Below are 8,258 nucleotides of genomic sequence, written 5' to 3'. Positions count from 1 at the left end.
CCCTCTCCTTCTCCCCTTCTCTCTTCCTGTATTCCTTCCCCTCCTTCTCCCCCTCATCTCTGTCTGTTTCTCTATATCTGTTTCTCTCTCTGTTTCTATGACTCTGTTTCTCTCTAAGTGCGTGTGTGTTTGTGTGTGTGTGTGTGTGTGTGTGTGTGTGTGTGCATGCGCATGAGTACACGTGTGTGTGACATGTTCACCTAAAGACTATCCCCAGGTTTTGTCTTTTAGGCACAATCCATCTTTAGTTCTAGAGACAGGACCTCTTCTTGGCTTGGCTAGGGTTGCTGCCCAGTGAACCTCAGGATTTTCCTCTTTATAACTTCCCAGAACTGGACACATGCAACCACACTTGGCTGTTTTATATAGGCCCCTAGGGTAGAACTCAAATCCTCATGTTTATACAGCAGGCACTTTACTAGCTGAGCTAGCTCCCCAGCCCACTCTAGCTTTCTCCTAATGGTTTGTCAAACTACATCTCTCTACAAGCCTAAGTTACCATGGACTATCAGATATTGGAACAATCTAGAGATTTTAAACGGTGGCCATTAGAACTAGGGGGACTTTCAGAAGCTGAGGTTGGGGAAGGGGGTGGAGCAGAGCCAGCAGGAATGAATAACTGTGCAGGAAAGTTTGGAAGTGTACAAAGCTGTGGGAGAGAGCTCCTTCCCAGTAAGATGGGGGATAACCACTGAAGAATCATCTGCCTGCAGAGAACTTCGCACGAAGCTAGTTCTTTCACCATTAATAGGTGGGACCAGTGGATGCTGGGGTGTTGGTGCTGCCTAGACTGTAGTGCACCTCAGTTATTTTCCTCCCTTGGGCAACTTGCTACAGAGAGGTAAGATGCCATTTTCGTAGAGAGGGCACAGCACTGAACAAGTCCAGTTCACTCAGTCCTCAAGAATGTTTCTATTAGACTAAAGAAGATTCAGGAGGCTTCAAGCAGGAAAGAGACTTCAAGGTGACCTTGTGGAAAGAGCCAGCATTATAAAATGTTTTTGATCAAGTGGAACAAGATAAGCTGTTCATGTTGTGGAAGGGTTCAAAGCCCTGGACACCAGAAGAAATAAGAAAATTCAATTTCTGCCATAAGATTGTGCTTTTTTCCCCCTGCCGTTTAGAAGAATACATAGATCCACTCTCCTTCTTCTGTAATGAAAATATGGCATTCCTTGGTGGTAACTCAGACGCAAACTGGGTTGTAAAGGCAGGAGTGTGCTACACAGGAAAGGCTGCCTGTAGATATTTGGAAACAGGATCTCTGTAGCTGTTTGGGGACTTACAAGCAAGCTCAGACATAACGAGGCTGGGAACCAAGGAATGACCCAGGGCTATTTCAATATGCTTCCACTTGGTCCTAAGGTAATTGCAGAATCCCCTGACCACAGTGATCTAACACAATGCTGTCTCTGCACTGATGGTAACAGCCTATCACTGTACCATCCTAGACAGTGGCTACTATCCCCAGGTAGCTATTAAATCCTTGAAGTGTGGGCTGCTGCAACACAGAAATTATTACAAATTTTAGTGCACTTAAAATAGCCAAAGTCGCCGGGTGCTGGTGGCACATGCCTTTAATCCCAGCACTCGGGAGGCAGAAGCAGGCGGATTTCTGAGTTCAAGGCTAGCCTGGTCTACAGAGTGAGTTCCAGGACAGCCAGGGCTAAACAGAGAAACTCTGTCTTGAAAACACACACACACACACACACACACACACACACACACACACACACACACACACAAAAAGCCAACGTGGCTACAGTGACTACTGCCATTGTCACTGGATAGCATGGCTCTAGACGGGCTTGGATTCAGTCTCTACTACTGGCTGGTGCTGCAACTTTGGGCAGGTGTCTTATTCTCCCTGGCTTCCTTCTCCGATTCTTCTCTGGGGGAAAATAGGATAGTGACATCTACACACTAGGATGTCTGTGGAAATGTATTGTGAATGCAGAACAAGCTTAGAACACGTGGTTTATTAAATCCTAGCTGTGGCTATCAAGTCATGAGCACATCTTGCAGCTTCAGAGTTGGTTTGCAGTTTTCTCAACCGTGGGCACAGGTTCTCAATAACTCTGGGGCAGACTGAAGTTGTGGAATGAGGAGAATCCTCTGTACCTTGCGGGGAAAAGACAACAGAGTTAAGACTCAGAAGGATGGGGGTTCTGCAGAGGTCAGGCAGCAGAGCAGAGGAAGGTTCATTCCATCATCTTGCCAGTAGGCAACAGGCAGATGAGCAGGGCCACAGGCTGCCTCTTGTCACCTCACAGACACATCTACTATTGATGGCAGCCACGGCAGAAAGAAGAAAAGAGGAATGTACACAGGGAGACAGGAAGGGAAAAGAGAGGGGGGACCAGACAGCAATGTAATCTCAGGAAAGATGAAGGGAACATTGAAGCATGGGTATCAGAAACCAGAGGGACTTCTGGGGAGACACAGAGATGGTGTCACAGAAAAGGAAGTTGAAATAGATGTAGGGACAAGACATAAGAGACCAGGACTGATATGTAGAGAAACAGATTAGGCAATGGGGCAGGATGGAAGCAGAGAAATCCAAGTCCCTGCCCCCACACTGAAGGGGATACAGCAAAGCACGTGGCTGTGACACAGCAGAACATAGTGATGGGGAGGAGCAAAGGAACCAGGAGTCAGCAGTAACACACAGCAGGGGAGGAGGCAGGTGGGAAAGATGCACATGGAGAGTCAGAGAGCACCTCACAACTAAGAGAAACCAGCAAGGAAAATCCAGTGAGACACAGGAAGGCTCTATGGAGGGAGGTAGTGTGGTGGGCAATCGGTGGCACACGAACTGTTTAAATGTTCCTAATGTAAGCGTGGGCACTATGCCACCAAGGCTAAGGAGAGGAGTGCATGGCACAGATCCTGCATAGTGATGTTGTTGATTGGCGGGTCCTTGGGGCCCAGTCACAGTCAGCACAGAGCCAGCTAGCAGCAGCCTGTATCCCTGGAGCTCTGGCCCAACCCCCTCCTCCCTTCATTCTTTCTCCAGAGTCATTAATCTTAGAGGACAGCTCGGTCTTTTCTCAGATATCTGCAAGGGTCAGCTTAGGAGCCTCTGAGGAGATAGGGCTCGGAATGTCATTTGTCAGCTGGGAGTCAGAAGGTGACATGAGCCCAGCCCTCCTGGCCCTTCCCTTACTTCATGAAGCAAAGCTGCTTTTACCTTCTTCCCCAGGCAGACTTTTCTTCTATCGTTGTCTTCTCTTTGCTTATCAGCACAGGGTTGCTAGGAGCAGGAAGTCCAGGCCACCAGTAGAAGTTGGACAGGGAATGTGGCTACCAGCAAAAAAGTAAAAATAAAAGATAAAAATAAAAAACGAGGCGGCCCTGCACCCTGCAGTAGCTAGCCCTCCACCAACCCATCTCTACCTTGGCTCCAGGGTAAGCTCTCCCTGGAGGTTTATATAAATGCTGAGTCCTGGGCTGGTACCCAGAGCATGGCATACAATTGCCATGGGATGGGGCTGAAGCATTGCGGTTTTAAGACCTGTGTCAGGCCTGACTTGTGCTAAACCTGCTCTCCCAGCATTGCTGTCATCACTGAGGTCTTAAGCCAGGCGATGCCTCCTCTGAGCAGTCTTCCCTGATGACTCTCCCTTCCCTGTCAAAGTTCCCAAATATTGGGTCATTTTCTACTGTGATTCAAACGTGATGCCTGAGTTTGAAGACCTGGTTCCAAGTGGGTGGCTCTGTTTGAGAAAGCTGTTTTGCTTTAAGAGGCAGAAATGGGGGCAGGCCTTACAGCTTTTTAGAGATGCTCACTCTCTGCCTGCCCATACTCTGTTTCCTATGTATGGCCATCCAGCGTCTTGCTCCTGTCACCATGCTTTGTCTATCTGATACCTTGTCTTCTCTGCCTTGGTGGACTGCATCCTTTTCGATCTGTAAGCCCTAATACACCCCTTCTCCCTTAAGTGGCTTTTATCAGGGTGTTTGACTACATACAGCAAAAAGAAAGTAGTGAAGACACCGGGGTGGCTAGCTGAAATGGCCACAAGAGCCAGGTGTGGGAGGACACACTTGGAATCCCAGCACTCAGGAGGCTGAGGCAGGAGATCAAGAGTGAGACTCTGTCTCGAAATCAAATCAAACCAAACCAACTGAACCTACCAACGCAGCACTGATGAGGAACTTAGGTTTTCACAGCACGGAGCCATCCATAGTGAGGAGCGCCCAAGCTTGCTGATAACTGTCTGTGCTACCTCTTCCTCTCTGCGAAGACTGGGAATAACATTTCTAGGAATCTCGATACAGATTCAGGGAGGTGACAGATGCAGTGTGCCCAGACAATTCTTCAGCATCGTGAGTACTTAGTGTGGCCACTCCTCTAAAGTTGTCCCTACCCCCCCACCCGCTCTCCCTTCACTGTAAGCTGATGTTATTCTTTGTGTCTGAAATGACCCCTTCTGACTCATGTGAGTATGATTGGTCCCAAACTGGTGGTGAGAAGCTGGCAAACTTGCTGGCAGAAGGAAGTCACAAAGAGAAAGCCTTTGTCAGTCGTATCTGCTTCCTGTTTCTGTCTCTCTGCTTCTCCTGGAGAATTCACCATGATGTGAGGTGTCTCTGCTACATGTTCTCACAGCCATGAACTCTGCCACACCTGGATCACCAGGGATCCTCAGAAGCCAGGAGTCATGGTGAACCCATCTTCCTTTCAGTTGTGTCTGCCAGGTCTCTTGGTCTTAGTGTTGGTGAAAGAAGTAATACAACCCCATTAAAATGAAGTTCATCGTTACCATCCCCATTTACAAAGCCTGAGAGAATTAGTGACCTACATAGAGGCTAGGTATAGTCATAGTTCCCTAGACCTGGTGCAGGGGGCATGTGTAGAATGCTAAGTGGGAGACAGAAAACCCACTGAGGGACATGTTGTGGAACATAAGGGCGTGTCAGCAAGGGAGAGCGGGATTGCACTGACAGGAAAGGACTAGGGTTTCGGGGAAAGATACATAGCTAAGAGTATTTCAAGAGTCACCTGGGGCAGTGGAGGAGGGTGAGGAGGGAGGCAGCAGGAAGGGAGCCCTGGAGGGAATGAGAAAGATGGAGGGGTTGATTTTCTGTCCACAAAGAAACAATAACCCACGAGCAGCCCACATTGTCCTGTCCTTAGGTCTTGCTCAGGGCCTATGGTCCTTGCATCTGGAGCTACTTGAGTAAGAAGGGTCTGTGTTCTGTCCCCTCTAATCTGGATTTGAGACTCAATTCTTAGTCTCTATCTGTGGGACCCTAGGCAGGAGTATCCGCCTTCGGTCCTCTCTAAAAATGGAGGTTATAGAATGCTACCTAAATCCATAACACAGCTGACTAAACTAGAATATGGGTACCACTGGCAGCCTGATGATGTTGATGAGGTAAGGCTTCGCCTGTGCTGTAGATGCTACAGGTACCTCCCAGGTGAGACAGGAACCAGGAAGCTAGAAAACTTCTTAAAATGATTATGATGCAATAGAGGGCAAAATCTATTAAAAAAAAAAAAGAAGAAGAAGAAGAGAAGGACAGGGGGAAGCAAGGAGGAACAGCTACGTACCCTACTGCCCCAGAACTAAAGGGCGTTCATATGCGATGCTATCACCGGCAAAACCAGGTAAACCCTAGGCAACTCAGATGTATTTAGTTACCCTAATGGAGGATCTGGAGATAATTTTTCATTCAGGCTAGCTGCAGTAGTGCATACCTATAATATTGCCACTTGGAACACATAGGCAAGAGGATCAGGAGCTCATGTTTATCCTCACTACCCAGCAAGCTGGAGGCCAGCCTGGGCTACCTGAGGATGTCTCAAAAGCCAGCACAGTCAAATAAGTAGATAAAAATAAAATTATTTCAAAAAGGAAACAAGAGAAATAGATTCAAGCTACTATCCAACTGAGTTTGGTTTTCATATAAGACTTCCTGGATGTTGAACAAAAGGCAAGAGTGGCTAAGACTTCTACCCAATAACACAAAGACTTGAGTCCCAGGAAGGAGCGAGGCTGCTCTGAATAGCACCTCTTTTCAGATGTCCCTGTCACCTACTGGTTGTTCCAGTGACTGGCTCAGTTTGGGCTCTGTTCACCTGTGACCATGATCCCGGACAGAGACGGCAGCCAGATTCTGAATGGCAGACGTCAGAGGCTTCCAGAGGACGATGCTTGGCTGGATTCTGACCCAGCCGTTTCAGAGAGGCATATGCTTGGTGGCCCACAGCCTAATCCCAGAGAAAGCTTTCTGATAGAAAGATTCATGATAGCTATCCAGGTTGCAGACACAGGGCCTTAACTTCCAATTCTGAGAGCCTTCAGTACCCACCTCTTACCTGCCACACAGCACTGCCTTGGGGCTCAGGTCAGACAGATTTACAGCATATTATCAACAGATGAATGTCACAGCTGGTCCCTGTGCTTCAGGGGGAAGGGAGGAAGGGTAATTCAGAATGGAGGCTGTAAGGTCTTTTCCTAGCTTGTGGTGTAGGCAGCTGACACGTATGGGATCTGTCTCAGGGAAAGGGAGCCCTGCAGCCACAGGATGCAGATGGTACAGAGACCTGCATGGGTGGTTAAGGCAGCTCAGAGAGTTAGATCTCTGTACCAAAGGGCAAAATTCTGAGCACACCTTCATTACCCCCAAAAAAACCCAGGGAGGGGCTTGGATTGTCCCTATTCCAGGAAGGAGTGACATGGCAACCTTGAAGCCCAAATGCATTCCCTCATCTGTAGGGCCCCTTGCCTTCCTGCTACGGAGATGAGAGAGCACAGATTCTCCGGGGACACTCAGGAGCAGGGCAGAGTTGCTAGAAGCATAAATTCTGCCTTACTTCCCTCAAGTTAAAATTGGGAAAATGCTGCTCAAATATTCACAAACAGTTGTAAAAGTGATGTGACAACTACTACCTAGATTCATTCGAAAGTTCATATTTTGTTATGATTGTTCCATATATCCATCCACCATCTGTCATCTATCTACTATCTATTTACTATCTAGCATCTATCCATATCCATCTTTCCATCCATCTGTCTATCATCTATCTATCTATCTATCTATCTATCTATCTATCTATCTATCTATCTATCTATCTATCTATCTATCTTTCTACATACCTACCTATTCACGCATCCTATATAATAGCTTTCTATCCATGCATCTATCTAAATATCACTTTCTATCCATTTACCTCCTTGATTAGCATGTGTCTATCTATCTATCTATCTATCTATCTATCTATCTATCTATCCATCCATCTTTATATATCTTTCTAGCCATCCATGCAAATGCATATCTAGCATCTGTCTACTTGTATATTAATGTAATATTCTATCTATCCATGCATTTCTCTAAAATAGTCTATCTATCTATATATCCATCCATTTATATTATTTCTATGTATTAATACATTTATCTATCATCCATTTATCTTTCCAACCATCCATGTATTTAGTATCCATCCCATCCATTACCCATCCACCTACCTATCCATTTATAACATCTTTCTATCAATTCTATCAGTAACTACATCTATGATGTTTATTATAGTACTTCCATCCTATAAACTATAATAATAGTCTATTATCTGTCATCCATATATGTCTTCACCTATCATATCTATATATAGGTATATGTAAATCATATCACAATCTGTATATTTTTCTGTATATTTTTCTGTACTATTTAAATTTGAAGACATTGTGGCTCTTCACCTCTGAATATGCCTCTTCAGAACAAGGCAAATAATTTATACAATTACATATCACACCTAGAAAAAATTTATTCCATAGCACTTAATATGCAAATTCAAATTTCCTCATGTCCTCCAAGAATGTTTTAAAATTCTTTAAAATATTTATTTGTTTATATTTGAATATGTATGTGTGTGTGCCTGCTTGAGTTTATGTGTAACATATGCCCATAGAGGCCAAAAGAGGCTATCAGATTCCCTATAACTAGAGTTATAGGAGGTTTTCAGCTTCCATGTGGGTGATGGTAACTGAGCCCAGGTCCTCTGCAGATTCAAAGAATGTTTCACTGAGCCAACTCTCCAATTCCTTAAAACTTCTTGAAAAATAAGAACAAGCAAGAATAGGTGTTATTCCAGAGACCAAATTCTGGTTCCCAGAATGTACCCATGTACCCGTACATGCATGCATACATGCACCCATGCATATACGCACACATGCACACAGACTTACAAAGAAACTTTTTAAAGACAGGGTCTCTGTATAGCTCTGGCTGTCCTGGAACTCACTTTGTAGACC

This window comes from Mus pahari, chromosome 1 (assembly GCF_900095145.1).
Source record: "Mus pahari chromosome 1, PAHARI_EIJ_v1.1, whole genome shotgun sequence".
Classification (NCBI taxonomy): domain Eukaryota; kingdom Metazoa; phylum Chordata; class Mammalia; order Rodentia; family Muridae; genus Mus; species Mus pahari.
Note: the sequence above shows the minus strand (reverse complement) of the source record.